Source organism: Bubalus kerabau, chromosome X (genome assembly GCF_029407905.1).
Source record: "Bubalus kerabau isolate K-KA32 ecotype Philippines breed swamp buffalo chromosome X, PCC_UOA_SB_1v2, whole genome shotgun sequence".
Classification (NCBI taxonomy): Eukaryota; Metazoa; Chordata; class Mammalia; order Artiodactyla; family Bovidae; genus Bubalus; species Bubalus kerabau.
In genome coordinates, this window is record NC_073647.1 from 67,752,167 (window position 1) to 67,770,293 (window position 18,127).

Consider the following 18,127-nt stretch of genomic DNA (forward strand, 5'->3'; position numbering starts at 1 on the left):
AATGCAGTAAAAATAATTAACTATCCATAACCCAAAATTACTGTGGATGGTGTGACCCAAAGGATAACCACAGGATGTGGTATTGACCTGTGGAGCAGCCATCCCCAGCCTTTTTGGCAACAGGGACTGGTTTTGTGGAAGATAATTTTTCCATGGACCCTGACTGGGGATGGTTTGGGGATGAATCTCATAAGGAGGGCACAACCTAGATCCCTCTCATGCACAGTTCACAGTAGGGTTTGTGCTCCTGGGAGAATCTACTGCCGCCACTGACCTAACCGGAGGTGGAGCTCAGGTGGTAATGTGAGCTATGGGGAGCAGCTGTAGGTACAAATGAAGATTCCCTCACTCGCCTGCTATTCACCCCCTGCTGTTCGGCCCATTCCTAACAGGCCACGGGCCGGTACTGGTCCATGGCCCAGGGGGTTGGGGACCCTTGCTCTAGAGAATACCACCTATGTGCCAGGCACTGTGCTTGTTACCTTATGTTATATGGTGTGGATTTCATTTATACTTGATGGAAAAACTCATACTTCAGTGAAGCAGAATGATTTATAAAGCTACAAGCTTAACTCACTGTAGTACTGAAATAAAGATAGTAAGAGGAATAAAACATCTCCAAGTATAAAAGTTTTTAGTATATGATAAAGAAGCATTTCTATTCAGTAGTAAGGTATAGGTTATTATGGAAAGTAAATTTGTATGATTATTTAAATAGTTAAAGAAAATGAAGAGCCTTATTTTATGACAAACACTCAAATTCTTTTCAGAGTAGGCAAGAAAAATAAAATGAGAAGTTTCTAGATTGGGAGGGAAGAAGTAAAAACTATCTCTATTTACAAATTATATGATCACACATATGGAAAATCCCAAGAAATTCACTAAAGAACTATGAAAATGAAAGAGTTCAGCAATGTGGCAGAAATACAAGATCAATACATGAAAATTGAGTGTTTCTATATGCTAGCAATGAATAATTCAAAGAGGAAAGAAAAGTAGCATTTCCATTTAAAATATCATCAAAAAGAATAAAATACTTAGAAATAAATTTTGAAAGTCCAAGAATTGTATACTGAAAACTATAAAACACTGTTAAACAAAATTTAAAAATACATAAATAAATGGAAAGATATCCTATGTTTCATAGACTGGTAGACTTCGTATCATCAACATGGGCAATATTTCCTAAATTGATCTGCAGACTCAACACAACTTCTATCAAAATCTCAGATGGTTTCTCTTCAGATTTTGACAAGCTGATCCCAAAATTCATACAGAAATGCAATGAACTCAGAATAGACAAAAATAATCTTGAAAGAGAAGGATAAAGTTTGAGGTCTCACACTTTCAGATTTCAAAACTTACCATAGATCTACAGGAATCAAGACAGTGTGGCACTGGCAGAAGGGCATACAGACCAACAGAACTGAGAATACAGAAATAAAGCCTCAGATTTACAATCAATTGGTTTTCAACCAGAATGCCAAGAAAATTTAGTGCTTAAAGAAGAGTCTTTTTAGCAATGATGGTGAGACAACTAGATAGCCACATGCAAAAAACGAATTTGGACTCCCACACCACACCATATATAGAACTTAAATGAAGTCCTAAATATAAAAGCTAAAACTATTGAACTCTGAGGAAAAAATAAAGGTGTAATTCTTCATGATCTTGGATTAAGCAATGATTTCCTCAATATGACACTAAAAGTTCAAGCAATAAAAGAAATATAGAAAAACGGGGCATCACCAAAATGGAAAACTTTTAAATTTAAACAACACAATTAATAAAGTGAAAACACAACCCACAGAAGAGAAACTTTTTGAAAGTAATATGCCTGATAAGGGATTTACATATAGAATATACAAAGAGAACTTACAATTCAATTAAAAATAGGCAGGGAATTCCCTGGTTGTCCAGTAGTTAGTACTGTGTGCACTTTCACTGCCAAGGTCATGGGTTCAGTCCCTGGTTGGAACTTAGATCCCACAAGCCTCATGGTGCAATGAATAAATAAATGAATCAAAATGGTGAAAGATCTGAATAGATATTTCAGCAAAGAAAATGTATAGAAAACCAATAAGCATGATGTTCAACATTATTAGCTGCCAGGGTAATGCAAATCAAAACCACAATGAGATACCACTTCATATCCACTAGTAGTGATATAATGAAAAGGCAGATAATAACAAGCATTTGGAGAAATTAGAACCATCACGCAATGATGGTGGGAATGGGAAATGATGTACCACTGTAGAAAACAGGCTGTCCGGCAGTTTCTCAAAATGTTAAACATTAAGTTATCATATGATTTGACAATTCCACTTCTAGATCCAAGATAAATGGAAAAATATCACACAAAAACCTATATGCAAATGTCCTTGGCAGCATTACTCATAATAATTAAAAAGTGGAAATATCCCTAATGTTCATGATCTGATGAATGGATAAAAAAATGTGGTATAATAATGGAATACTATCTTTCAGTAAAAATGGAATAAAGAGCTGATACATGCTAACAGGCACATGAAAAAAATACTTAATCTCACTAATCATCAGAGAATTACAAATCAAAACAACAATGAGGTATCATCTCACCTGTCAGAATGGCTATTATTAAAAAGACAACAAATAGTAAGTGTTGGCGAGGATGTGAAGAAAAGGGAGCCCTCATGCACTGGTTGGTGGGGATGTAAATTGGTGCAGCCACAATGAAAAGGGCTTCCCAGGTGGCTCAGTGGTAAATAATTTGCCTGCCAATGCAAGAGATGCAGGAGATGTGGATTCAGTCTCTGGGTCAGGAAGATCCCGTGAAGGAGGAAATGGCAACTCACTCCAGTATTCTTGCCTGGTGGGCTACAGTCCCTGAGGTCCCAAAGAGTCAGACACAACTGAGCATGCATCCACTATGGAAAACACTGTAGAGATTCCTTAAAAAATTAAAAATAGAATTGCCATATGATCCAGCAATTCCACTTCTGGGTATTTATCTGAAGAAAACAAAAACATCAAGTAGAAAAAATATATGCACCCATATGTTCATTGCAGCATTCTTTACAACAGGCAAGATAGGGAGGCAACCAAAGTGCCCATCAATGAATGAATGGATAAAGAAGATGTGATATATAATGGAATATTACTCAGCCATAAAAAGAATGAATTCTTACCATTTATAGCAACCTGATTTGATCTAGGTGGTATTATGCTGAATTAAATAAATCAAAGACAAATGCTGTATGATTTCACTTATATGTGGAATCTAAAAACCAAAACAAATGAATAAACATAACAAAACAGAAACAGTTACATATACAGAGGACAAACAGGTGGTTGCCAAAGGAGAGGGGAGTTGGGGGAGGAAAGAAAGAAGTGAGAGAGATAAAGAAGTACAAACTTCATGTTGCAAAATAAATGTCACCAGTATGAAATATGCAGTGTGGAATATAATCGAAACTATGCAATATATTAATATGGTGACATATTGTGACTTGACTTATTGCAGTGGTCATTTTGAAATGTTTAGAAATTCCAAAGCATTATGTTGTATAACAGGAACTAACTTAGTGTTGTAGGTCAATTAAACTTCAAAAACAAATAAAGAAAAAGAGATCAGATTTGTGGTTATCAGAGTGGGGAAGGGTGAAAGAGAATTGGATGAAGGCAGACAAAAGGTACAACTTCCAATGAGAAGATACGTAAGCTGTTGTTGTTTAGTCTCTAAGTCATGTCTGACTTTTTTTTTGACCCCACAGACTGTAATCCACCAGGCTCCTCTGTCCATGGGATTTCCCAGGCAAGAATACTGGAGTGGGTTGCCATTTCCTTCTCCAGGGGATCTTCCCAACCCAGGGATCCAACCTGTGTTTCTTGTCTCCTGCATTGGCAGGTGAATTCTTTATCATTAAGCCACCAGGGAAGCCCAAGATAAATAATAGTAGGGATGTAATGTACAAGATAATATATTTAACACTGCCATATGTTATACATGAATAATAAGAGAGTAAATCTTGAATTCTCATCACAAAAATTTTTTTCTATTTCTTTGATTTTGTATCTACTTAAGATGATGCATGCTATGCTAAGTCACTTCAGTCGTGTCTGACTCTGTGACCCCATGGACAGCAACCCACCAGGCTCCTCTGTCCACAGGATTCTCCAGGCAAGAATACTGGAGTGGATTGCCATTTCCTTCAACAGAGAATCTTCCCTTCCGACCCAGGTATCAAACCCAAGTCTCTTATGTTACAGGAAGATTCTTTACCATCTGAAACTTATACAGTATCATATGTCAATTATATCTCAGCAAAACTGGAAGAAAATAATAGTGGAATAACAATAATAAGGAACCTAGCAGCTGAATACTTTCTGAATATAAATGATTATTTTAATCTTTTAATTTTTGGAGTAATTTGTTATGCACCAATAGTAACCAGAACAATATAAAGGATATGAAAATACCAGGTTTGATAATAGATAGTGCACAAAGCCTAAAATATTTACTATCTGGTCCTTTACAAAGACATTTTGTCAACCCAGGTCCTAGACCAAAGGGAACAACTAAACCTCCACCACCACCACAACCATACTATTAAGATATGATGTTGATTAAGTACTAATATTCATGCATTTCAGGGTAAATTTCAGGTAACATTTCATTCATTTAAGAGGGTAACTTTAATACAATTTTAATCTTACAAAAAATCATTCCACGTATTTTTGAAATGACTAATTCTTGAGTATTGAAAACCCATGCAGCAAAAGTTGATGGCCTATTAGGAAGAGCCTAGAATTCAGACTTGGAACTTAAAAAAATATAAATTTAACTTCTTTTAGGCCCAGTTGGTTTGCCCATCCATCTGTCAAATGGGAGAATGGATAGCAGTCAAAAGACTGGCAGTGGACTTCCCTGGTGGTCTAGTTGTTAAAAATCCACCTGCCAATGCAGAGAATGCAGGTTTGATCCCTGGTCTGGGAAGATCCCATATACCTTGGAGCAACTAAGCCTGTGGGCCACAGCTACTGAGCCTGCATGCCCTTTCCACAGAAATTGGGGGCCACTGCAATGAGAAGCCCTCATACTGCAACTAGAGAGTGCTCCCTGCTCGTCACAACTGGAGAAAGCCCGCTCATAGCAAAAGAGACCCGGCAGAGCCAAAAATAGATTATTTTTAAAAAAGAATCCATTTCTAAAAAAAAAAAAAAGACTGACAGTCAAGCATTGGCAAGGACAGAGAGTAACTGGAACCCACATATGTACTCTAGGTGGAAGTATAAATTGATATAGCCACTTTGGAAAACAACGTCTACTAAGGCTAAACAGTCATGTACATTTTGACTCAGCAGTTGCAGTCTTGGTGTATTTCCACAGAAATATGTCCTTGTGTCCACCAAAAGATATGAAGAAGACTGATTAGTAAGCTTAAAACTTATAGCAATGCAAATGTCCATCAAGCAAAAAAGAGTGTTATAATCCTATAATGCGTTATAATACAGACATGAAAATAAGCAAACTACAAACACAAACAACATGGGGTAAACATCACAAATATAACACTGATACTTCCATTGTAAATCCTCTCTCTCCTGCCTACAAAAACACTTAGCAGTGAAGTCACAAATGGGGGCAGATTTGTGGTCACAAGAAAGAATTTAGGGAGAGGGAAAAGCAGAAGCAGACCCTGGAACTCAATCTGATGTGTGACATTCCCAGCTGTTGGAGTTTATTAAGGGAAAAACATTATGCATTTTATGCTTATGTATTTTAATTTGGATTAATTCCCCAAGTGGAGGCTGAGATGGGTCAAAGAAATTAACACTGTATTAGCTTTTATTTATTTTTATTATTTTATTTATTATTTGTTGAATCATGGAGTAAGCAAGGGAGTTCCAGAAAAACATCTACTTCTGGTTCTTTGACTACCCTAAAGCCTTTGACTGTGTGGATCACAACAAACTGTGGAAAATTCTTAAAGAGATGGGAATACCAGACCACATACCTGTCTCCTGAGAAACCTGTATTTGGGTCAAGAAGCAAGTCAGAACTGGACTTGGAAGAACGGGCTGATTCCAAATTGGGAAAGGAGTACAACAAGGCTGTGTATTGTCATCCTGCTTATTTAAATTCTATGCAGAGAACATCACATGAAATGCCAGGCTGGATTAAGCACAAGCTGGAATCAAGATTGCCAGGAGAAATACCAATAACCTCAGACAGGCAGATGATACCACTCTAATGGCAGAAAGTGAAGAAGAACTAAAGAGCCTCTTGATGAAGGCTAAAGAGGAGAGTGAACAGCTTGCTCAAAACTCAACATTCAAAAAGCTAAGATCATGGCATCCAGGCCTATCACTTCATGGCAAGTAGATGGGGGAAAAGTGGAAACAGTGGCAGATTTTATTTTCTTGGGCTCCAAAATTACTGCAGATGGTGACTGCAGCCATGAAATTAAAAGATGCTTGCTCCTTAGAAGGAAAGTTATGGCAAATCTAGACAGCATATTAAAAAGCACAGACATCACTTTGCCGACAAAGGTCCATATAGTCAGATCTATGTTAGACTACATCAGTAGTCATGTACAGATGTGAAAGTTGGACCATAAAGAAGGCTGAACACCAAAGAATTGATGCTTTCAAATTGTGGTGCTGGAGAAGACTCTTGAGAGTCCCTTGGACTGCAAGGAGATCAAACCAGTAAACCTTAAAGGAAACCAACCCTGAATATTCATTGAAAGGACTGTTGCTGAAGCTGAAGCTCCAATACTTTGGCCACCTGATATGGAGAGTCCTGCTGCTCACCACCTCTGCTAGTGCCCTAGAATTCTTCTGAAATCTGGAAACCTGTCTATGATGCAACTAAGTCTTCCTTAAAAATGTTCCTTACACAGAGGTAAGTGTGAAAAATGTCAGCTCTTGGGAATTGGAGTTAGGTGGGGACCATATAACTTTGGGAAGACATGATGTTTGACTAGATATTTTGTCATACACCACTGGGAATTTTGTTGTAAGAAATCATAAGACTCATAGTTATTGCTCTTGCTAAAATAATTCAACTGGCATAGTGAATTCTATCCCATTTAGGAACACAATGTCTTTTCCCAGATGGGATCTTCACAGAGAGGTAAAGGGCATTACCCAAGGTCACATAGCTACTGGGTAAGAACCGACACCAGGACCCAGGTGATCTTCCAAATCTCACTCTAGTGTTTGGTCTATCAGACATGGTATCAGCCTTTGAGTGTTTGGACCTGTCAGAAGCTTATAGAAACTGTTTCTCTGCATTAATCTGCTTGACAGGAAATAATTTAAAAGAAAAGCTATTTGTTCAGTCGCTAAGGCATTTCCCACTCTTTGTGACCCCATGGACTGCAGCATGCCAGATTCCTCTGTCTTCCACTATTTCCTGGAGTTTGCTCAAACTCATGTCCATTGCATTGGTGATGCCATTCAACCATCTTATCCTCTGTTACCCCCTTCTCCTTTTGCTTTCAATCTTTCCCAGCATCAGGGTCTTTTATAATGAGTCGACTCTCCATATCAGGTAGCCAAAGTATTGGAGCTTCAGCTTCAGCAACAGTCCTTTCAATGAATATTCAGGGTTGGTTTCCTTTAAGGTTTACTGGTTTGATCTCCTTGCAGTCCAAGGGACTCTCAAGAGTCTTCTCCAGCACCACAATTTGAAAGCATCAATTCTTTGGTGTTCAGCCTTCTTTATGGTCCAACTTTCACATCTGTACATGACTACTGATGTAGTCTAACATAGATCTGACTATATGGACCTTTGTCGGCAAAGTGATGTCTGTGCTTTTTAATATGCTGTCTAGATTTGCCATAACTTTCCTTCTAAGGAGTTTTCCAAATTTGCTGACATACTGGAATCTCTTTAAAAAACTAATAATAGAGTTGCCATATTATTAAGCAACTCCACTCCTGGGCATATATCTGAAAAAAACTCTAATTTGAAAAGACACATGCATCCCAATATTAATAGCAGCACTTTTTACAGTAGCCAAGACTTGGAAGCAGCCTAAACATCCATCAGCAGATGAATGGATAAAGAGGATATATATAATATTCCTATATATAGATAAGAATATTATTTGGCCATAAAAAAGAATAAAATTAATGCCATTTGCAGCAGCATAGATGAACCTAGAGATTATCATACTAAGCAAAGTAAGTCAGAAAGAGAAAGGCAAATATCATATGATATCACTTATATGTGGAATCTAAAATATATAAGTGAACTTATTTACAAAACAGATACAGACTCACAGACATAGAAAACACTCTTACGGTTACCAATGGGGGAAAGGGGAGCAGGGAGGGATAAATTAGGAGTTGGGAATTAGCAGATACACACTAACATCTATACAACAAAGTCCTACTGTATAACACAGGGAACTATATTCAATATCTTATAGTAAATCATAATGAAAAAGAATATTAAAAAGGATATATGTATATATATGTATAACTGAATCACTTTGCTCTATACTAGAAACTAACACATTGTAAATCAACTATACTTCAATTAAAAAGCAATATCAGTTCAGTCGCTCAGTCGTGTCCGACTCTTTGTGACACCATGAATCACAGCACGCCTGGCCTCCCTGTCCATCACCAACTCCTGGAGTTCACTCAAACTCATGTCCAATCAAGCAATAATTTGGGCAGCACTGAATGCCAGTGTTCAGCGAGATTAGAGCATTTAGAGCCCTGGTAGCTTCAGGATATAATGGGAAAAGTTTTAGGGTTATTTCAAGCTTAAGTACTGTGCAGGCATTCAAAGCAATTTCCGTGGTTTACTTCACCTCTCCTAACTTCTTACCCTTATCTGAAGTATAGGATTAAACAGGTAACTGAATAAGTGTTAAGTTGAAAGGAAATACAATTTAGAGTACCACTTGTCTACATTAATTTTATAAATATTAATTTTCTTTACCCTCCATATCATGTTTCATAGGGGAAACATCTGTTGTTAATTCACATAACCCCCATACTCAATTCTCTTGACCCTAGGGGTAGGATTTCATTGCTTTCATCATCATCAATCATCATTACCATCATCATCACCATCACCAAGAGCAGTTGTCCTACTGGGAATTTTAAATGACCTGTCCCTTCGATAACCCTGTATGCAAGACAGCAAAAGAGACACAGATGTATAGAACAGTCCTTTGGACTCTGTGGGAGAGGGAGAGAGTGGGATGGTTTGGGAGAATGGCATTGAAACATGTATATTATATGTGAAACGGATCACCAGTCCAGGTTCGATGCATGATACAGGGTGCTCGGGGCTAGTGCACTGGGATGACCCAGAGGGATGGGATGGGGTGGGAAGTGGGAGGGGGGTTCAGGATGGGGAACACATGTACACCCGTGGTGGATTCACGTCAGTGTATGACAAAACCAATACAAGTTGTATAGTAATAAGCCTCCAAAAAAACAATAAATAAATAAAGTGAAAAAAAAATGACCTGTCCTTAATTCCTGGTAGCCTATCACCTACATAAGAGGTCACTGTGTATATGTAGTGTTTGTCAATTTTCTTTTTCAGGAGCCTTTTCAGACATTTTTTTGCCTGATCACCTCCAACCTGACTCCCCAGCAGAATGTGAAATTTTTAATACTCCAGATGTAGTTGATCTGTTTGTGTACTGTGGCTGTGGTCCTTTGGAGGTTCACAGACCATGTGGGTTTTGTTTTGTTTTTTGGTCTGCACCACACAGTTTGTGCGATTTTAGTCCCCTGACCAGGGATGGAACCCAGGCCCTCAGCAGTAAGAGTGCGAAGTCCTAACCACTGTCGGACTTCCAAGGAATTCCCTCACAAGCCATTGCAATATCTAGGAAATCTGACCCTCAAGAACCCATCTTTGATCCCTTGGGCATGGTGTCATCTGTTGAGAATGCATGGTATATTGTGATTAGGGCAAAAGCTGGAATCCCATTCCTCCTACATCCATCCCACGATCCACATTCAAAAATGTCATGATCAGATGCCAGGCCTCGATGGACCATCCATGGAACCACTTCAAGCATTGATATGGAGCCATGCTCAAGTCCCTACACTTGGAGGGACCTGTAGACCTCCAACCTCATCTCTCTCTGGGCGAAATCTCACTTCCTTCTCTATTACCTGAGATGTCCGTTCTCCCAACCAGGTAGCCTGCCAGGCTGCTCTATCGAAGGGATTATCCAAGCAAGAATACTGGAGTGGGTTGCCATGGCCTCCTCCAGGGGATCTTCCTGACCCAGGGATCAAACCTGCATCTCCTGTGTCTCTTGCATTGCAGGTGGATTCATTACTGGCTGAGCCACCAGGGAAGCCCAGTCATTTCCATAAGTTTTCACAAAGGACAGAAGAAACACTGGCTTCAAACAACTTCTGCTTCCCGCTCTGTTATAAATCTCCCATGCAGCAAGGGCAGGAGCCCAAGGCCTGGCTTCCTGCTGCAGCGAGGTAAGCACAAAGGAGAACAAAGATTAACCACCTTGGAAGTGCATGTCCTGATACCTTTGCTAAAGCTCTGCCACCAGCAACCAAAGGTGCCCAGGCTGCCAGGTCCCAATCCTGGCTCTTGCAATTGGCATAGGGAGCAACTTCTTGTCCATTTTTCTCTGTCCTCAGGAGCACATGCTTTGGAGTCACACACATCCACAAAGAGATGATAATGACACCTCACTAGTGGGGATGTTGTGATATGAAATCCAGTCACTAACATGAAGAACCTAGATCTGGGCTCCTCTAAACAATCTGCCTCATAAATAGTAGTAGCTCTTTCCTTTGTTGATTAGAGAACTTATGTGGTCCCGACCTGCCCCTTCAGTCAGGGTCCCTTACCCAGATTGCAGGTCAGAATCACCTTGGGGATCTTTTTCTAAACCCTCATATTAATTTCCCTTGTTGGTGGAAATAGGGCTTCTGTATCAAAAGCCATTCAACTTATTCAGGCATAATGACATGGGCCTTAAGAAATACATACGCCCATTTGGCACCAATAGTGTATGGCATTGTCCATTTCCCCTTCATTCTACCAGCATCAGTCATTAGCAGCTTTTGTCTTTACTCCCATATAGGATCTCTTCATTTTCCCCAGACAAGTCCCAGTGGAAGAGTCACCTCAGAAGATGTGTCCTTAAACATAATTATAGATTCCCATGCTTCTTTGCTAGGGTTGCCAGATTTAGCAAGTAAACACACAGGATGCCCAGTTGTACTTGAACTTCAGATGAACAAAGAAATATTTCATGCAAAAAATCTACACTAAAAATATTTGTTATTTTAAATTCAAATTTAAATGGTTTAAGTATAATCCAGTAACTCTACAAATGGAGTGATCAGGAGGAGAACCAAGATGCTCTTGTCAACAGCACCAGCTGAGTCCCCAGCAGAACCAATGCTCATCCATGTGAATGAGCTTTCTTGGATGTACTAGCCTAGTGGAGCCTCCAGCTGACAACAGCCACAGGTGAGACTCCACATGGAGCAGAAAACCACCCACAGTATCCTGAGAGATTAAAATATGGCTATTGTTTTGGTGGTGTTTGTCAAACAGAAATGGATATCTGAACCATATGGTTTTGGTGATTTCTCTATTTCTACAGTTTGTAACCATTGGATAAGACAGGGATTTGCTGATATTTGAAGTTTTGGTAGGATTTCATAATTTTGGCTATAGTCTGTGTGTGGGTTTATATGTGGGGATAGGTTTTGAACATTTCCTCAATTCCTTTTTGGATTCCCAAGATAAATTTTCATGATGTATGATTTTCATCATACCCTTGGAATTTTAGAAATTTTTTCCAATCCCCTTGCCCAGACAAGGCTTTGCTGCAAGTCATGTTTGTGAAGGGAAGAAGAGGGTATTGCTGCAAACTGCTCCCTGAGATGCATAGAAAGCCATATCCTCAGAAGATGGCTTTGTGAGTACACAGTCAGAACAAGCAGTGTCTACCCATTTTGAGAAGAGTTTCTCAAAGAAGGTGTCCTGAAACACTTTCTCCTGCTACAAGGATAGACTTGCAAGGAAGCCACTCTTCTTGAGTATGCAAAGGATGCCTTCACTAGAACGCAGAGAGATATACATTGCAGTCCTGGTCCTTTCTAACTGTCCAGATACATCACTGCAGGGTGGATAAATCTCTGCAGTTCTGGGGTTCATGAATACGTAGCCCACTTGCCTTGTGTGAAATCTTACGCACATTCTACACTATCAGCTTTATAAGGAACAAAGTTGATGTATTTTTCTCCTTATTTTTCATATTTCCTAATTGGTTTAGAGTCAAGATGTGAAAGAGTGTATTTTCAGGGCCTCTTAAAAACTCAACCATTTTGGAGCAAAATCATAGGAGTAGTTTGGGAGTCAGTGAGTCAGAAAAGAGGAGAAGAGCTGTGGATCTGTTTGTAGATTCACTCCTGAGGGCAGAGCAAACATGTGCTCTATAAGGGCAGCTTGCTTCAAGAGCTTTGATAGGAGAGGGCCTCTGCTGTGCAACTTGTTTGTTCATCCAACCTCACTAATCAGGGAAATGATTCTCTAGGTAGAGGAGTGAATGTATAGAGAGGTCACATGGGTTTGGTCTGGCCTGTTCCTCTATGGTGAAAGAAAATATCAGGAATGGAGGATAAAAATTCCTCAGGAAAAACCAATGTATGGTTTAAATGACTTAGTTTTCTGCCTATTAAATATTCTAGGTTTGCTTCCCTGAAATTGCTCTGAGATTTCTTCATTGACATTTTTCTGTATGTATCTACATCATTCAGTCACATGACCAGAGACAGTTTATTTCTTTGCAGATGGCTAACTGCTTAGCATGGACTGTGATAGTACACGTTCACCCTCAGAAGGAGGGTAACTCATCTCCCAGATCCCTAGGGTATTTCCCTGGGTCTCTATGTTCTGATAATAAGTCCCTGGTGGTGGTTTAGTCACTAAGTCGTATCCGACTCTTGCGACCCCATTGTCTGTAGCCTGCATTTGTCCATGGATTTGTCCAAAGGCTCCTTTGTCCATGGATTTCCCATGCTAGAATATTGGAGTAGATTTCCATCTCCAGGGGATATTCCTGACACAGGAATCGAGACCCTCCACCCCTCCCCTACATTGCAGGCAGATTCTTGTACCACCCTGTACTGTCTCTTTAAGAAAGTGAAATTGAGCTCAGTCTTTTCCGATTCTTTGCGACCCCATGGACTGTAGCCTGCCAGGTTCCTCTGTCCATGGGATTTCCCAGGCAAGAATACTGGAGTGGGTTGCCATTTCCTTCTCCGGGGAATCTTCCCAACCTAGGGATCGAACCCAGGTCTCTCGCATTGCGGGCCGACTCTTTACCGTCTGAGCCACCAGGGAATCCCCTACCGCCTCTTTAGTTCAGTTCAGTTAAGTCGCTCAGTCTTATCCGACTCTTTGTGATCCCATGGACCGCAGCACGCCAGGCCTCCCTGTCCAGCACCATCTCCCGGAACTTGCTCAAACTCATGTCCATCGAGTCGGTGATGCCATCCAACCATCTCATCCTCTGTCGTCGCCTTCTCCTCCCGCCTTCAATCTTTCCCAGCATCAGGGTCTTTTCAAATGAGTCAGTTCTTCGCATCAGGTGGCCAAAGAATTGGAGTTTCAGCTTCAGCATCAGTCCTTCCAATGAATATTCAGGAATGATTTCCTTTAGGATTGACTGGTTGGATCTCCTTGCAGTCCAAGGGACTCTCAAGAGTCTTCTCCAACACCACAGCTCAAAAGCATCAATTCTTCGGCGCTGTATTTTTTATAGTCCAACTCTCACATCCATACATGACTACTGAAAAAACCATAACTAGACGGACAACCGCAACAGTCTCTTTAAAGCAAACGCAATTTCTAACCACAAGCACATATTTTGTCCCTCCAAACTGGACAGATTTTTGCTAGTTGCCGGGGTCCCAGTCTAGTGGCTCTAATGAGTATATTTTCTCGGTTGCAGCCTGAAGAGCTGAGGTGTTTTACTTTAAGCTAAAGATAAAGTGGTGCAGGAGGGTGGGAGGGTATTGGTATTTAAGGTGGTGGAGGAGCTGCCAGCGCCTGGCGGTTACCATAGAAACGTGACGTCACAAGGCGACCTTGACGACTTTTTAATGGAGACAGAAGCGCCTGGCGAGGAGAGCAGGTTTTGCCTGCAGTTTGGAACTGAGTTGGGAGAGTGAGTTTCTGCCGTGGGCGCTGGACCGCCCTGGGGTATGGGGAAACAAAGGGATCCACACTCAAGTGGCCGCTTTCCCATCTTGGGTCTCGGTGCCCCGCTGTCTCGTAGGTAAAGCACTGGGGTCCCGCCCGGCCCCAGTGAGTGCTCCAGGGGTGTCCTGGAGCCATTTTCCTCCTAAATGCAGGAGCGCGGGAGGTGAGACAGGTAGCGACTCTCTCTGAGCCTCAGCTTTCCCCTCTGTAACATGGGGATAAGAATGTTTTCCCCACAGGACCGCTGAGAACGTTCAGTCATAGCACACGAGTAAGCCGATGGCCCTCTGGTTATTGTGGGATCATGGACGTCTTTATGAATTCTGGCCACTTTTTATTCCGTTTCCACTTTGTTGTTAAGGGGTAGATAAGAAAAGGAGAAGAAAATGTTCGTGGTGGGAAACTCGTTGTAACATCTGGTTTTTATGATCACTACCCAATGGTTTCAATGTCATTGTCATAACCCAGTGCCTAGCACGGTGCGGAGCACACAGTTACACCGGTAAACCATGGTGATTGCTGGATGTGTCTCTCCCTGTGCAGCCCTCATGCTGATCGCCTTGCTCATATCAGGTGTCTGAAGGAGACAGCTTCTGAAGATCAGTTTCCTAGTGGCTGATGAAACTACTGCAGGTTTAAGGGCAGTGGTCCTCAGGAGACCCCAACGCTACACATCTTCAGTTGGATATGACGCCTGATTCAAATGAGTTCATATGTATAATAAAAGTATGTTGTGGGATATCTCTGTAAGGTTCACAAACGAGCCTAAAAGTAGCTACTTTGATCTCATGGGAAAGAGTTGGAAAGTGGGAATACATTCCATCAGCTGCTACATGCTTTTCAGTCACCCTTGAGGCCCATCTGAGAGAAGCCTTTTTTCCTTTTTTGTGCTTTAAAGCAATTGTTTGTCCAACTGGGAAGGCAGTTGGTCTTTAACATTCATTTGTAGTAAATAGAATTAAATAAATAAATATACCTTATAAATAATAATAATCAGTGATTCCCTTGTGTCTCTCATATCGGTATGCAAATATGCAGTAGTTAGGACTTTCTAATAATTTGACATTATAATGTAGATTGTTCTCTGCTGCAAATAGTTTTTTTTTCCTTTTATAATGACGTTTTTTAAAAAAACAGACAATTTCCAAGTGCTAGTATAAAATGTCAGCCATAGAATTTATTACTTAAAAACAAGCACTTTTACTTTAGAGTTTGTCCTAACATAATAATACTCAGCCACATTCCCTGAAATAACCAATTTCTATTAAATATCATTATGATTTCCCTGGGATGTAATATTTTTATTTCTGTACTTCATAAAAAATGAACATTTAGTTTACCCTAATATTTTGGGTATATTTTATTGCACATGATTATTTTGGTTATATGGAGCATGACCAATTTGATAAGCTATAATGTGGATCTGTTAATACTACAAGAGCCTAATTGTAAGAATTTTTCACCTGATTTATTTAATTGCATCAGAATTATGAATATATGAATATATTTCAAATATTTTATTAAGGTATGGTCAACATGCAATATACTGTGCATATTTAAAGTATATGGTCTCAGTTTTGATATATGTATGCACCTGTGAATCTAATACTACAGTCAAGATAATAAACATATCTATCATCTCAAAAAGCTTCCTTGTGCTCTTAGGTAACTAGCCCACCAAGCTCTCCTCTGCCTCTATCCCTACTTCAACCTACCTCATTGATAGGCTTCCACTGACTTTTGTCACTATAGATTAGCTTTCCTTTCCTGTAATGTGGAACAATCCCATTATTTGGATATATAACAATTTGTTCTGTCCATTCACCTGTTAATGGATATTTGGGTTATTTCCAATTTGGGGCTCTTGGAAATAAACCTTCTATGAACATTTGTATATATTTCTTTCCCAGGACATATATTTTCTCTTTCTATGTAAATACTTATGAGAGCAATGGCTGGGTCATATGGTAGTTGTAAAATTAACTATGTAAGAAACTGCTAAACTTTTTTCCTGAGTAGTCAGAGCATTTTTCATTGCCACCAGCAGTGTATGAGATATGAGGGTTCCATCCTCCACAACCTTGCCAGTATTTGGTATGGTCATTCTTTTTAATTTTGGATTGGACTTTCACAGAGGGGTGTAGTGATTTCTCATAGTTTTCATTTATATTTTCCTAATGACTAATTATGATGAGCATCTTTTCATGTGCTTGTTTGACAGGTGTATATTTTAGGTGAAGTATCTGTTCAAATATTTTGTCCACTTATTTATTGAAGTGTCTGTTTTCTACCGACCTCTGTGAGATTTTTAATTCTGAATAGCAGATCTGTGAATTATAAATATTTTCTCTCACTCACTCAGTGACTTGTCTTTTTATTCTCTCAACAGTGTTCTTAGAAGAATATAAGTTTTAATTTTGTGGAAATTCAGTGCATCAATTTGTTCATTTATGGTTTTGAACTTGCTTTTGATGTCATATATAAGAAATCTTTACAAAACCTAAGGTCACAAGAATTTTCTACTGTAATTTTTCTAGAGTTAAAAAATAGTTTTAGCTTTTATGTTTACATCATTCATTCTTTTTAAGTTAACTTTTGTATGTAGTGCATTATATGGATCAAAGTTCACACTCAGATGCTGAGTCATGTCCATCGCTTTGTGACCCCAATGGACCATAGCCTGCCAGGCTCCTCTGTTCATGGGATTTCCCAGGCAAGAATATGGGAGTGGGGTACCAATTTCTCCTTCATGGAATCTTCCCTACACAAGGATCTATCCTGCATCTCTTGCATCTCCTGCATTGGCAGGTGGATTCTTCACCACTAGTGCCACCTGGGAAGCCCCATCGATCACAGTTTATGGTGCATATGGCTATCTACTTGTCCCAGTACCATTTGTTGAAAAGACTCCTTTTTCTGCTAAATTGCCTTTGTAGCTTTGTTGAAAATCAGTTGCCCATATATATATGGGTCTATTTCTAGAATTTTAATTTTATTCCTTTGATATACATTCCTACCTTCATCCCAATACCACAGTGCCTTGATGACTATAGATTTATGAGTTCTGAAATAAGATAGTGCTTATCCTCCAGCCTTTTGTTTTCAAAGTTGCTTTTTGTAGACTAAGCCCTTTGCATTTCAATGACTTTTTAGAATAATTTTGTCAATTTCTTTTAAAAAAATGAACACTTTGATTTTTATTGGGGTTGCAAGGAATCTATAGATCAGTTTGGGAAGAATAGACATCTTCACAATTCTGAGTCCTCTGACCCAGGAGGATGACATATCCCTTGATTTATTTTCAGTTCAGTTCAGTTCAGTCACTCAGTCATGTCTGACTCTTTGTGACCCCATGAATCGCAGCACGCCAGGCCTCCCTGTCCATCACCAACTCCCAGAGTCAACCCAAACCCATGTCCATCAAGTCATTGATGCCATCCAACCATCTCATTCTCTGTTGTCCCCTTCTCCTGCCCCCAATCCCTCCCAGCATCAGAGTCTTTTCCAATGAGTCAACTCTTCACATGAGGTGGCCAAAGTACTGGAGTTTCAGCTTTAGCATCATTCCTTCCAAAGAAATCCCAGGGCTGATCTCCTTCAGAATGGACTGGTTGGATCTTCTTGCAGTCCAAGGGACTCTCAAGAGTCTTCTCCAACATCACAGTTCAAAAGCATCAATTCTTCGGCTCTCAGCCTTCTTCCCAGTCCAACTCTCACATCCATACATGACCACAGGAAAAACCATAGCCTTGACTAGACAGACCTTTATTGGCAAACTAATGTCTCTGCTTTTGAATATGCTGTCTAGGTTGGAATTTTCTCAGCAATGTTTTATAGTGTTCAGAGTTTAGGCCTTGCACATTTTTGGACATAGATGTACAATATAGGTTATCTTTATGTAGTTCATACTTTTTG

General features: G+C 39.8%; 1 long non-coding RNA gene across 2 annotated transcripts in view; it reads left to right on the plus strand.

Moving 5' to 3' along the window:
- Window positions 1-14,084: 14,084 nt before the first annotated feature.
- Window positions 14,085-18,127, plus strand: part of LOC129639515 (uncharacterized) — a 31,943-nt gene continuing 27,900 nt past the window's right edge. For both annotated transcript variants that reach the window (XR_008708445.1, XR_008708447.1), the window contains exon 1: window positions 14,085-14,177. This is a non-coding gene — a long non-coding RNA (uncharacterized LOC129639515). The remainder of the gene's footprint in view (window positions 14,178-18,127) is intronic.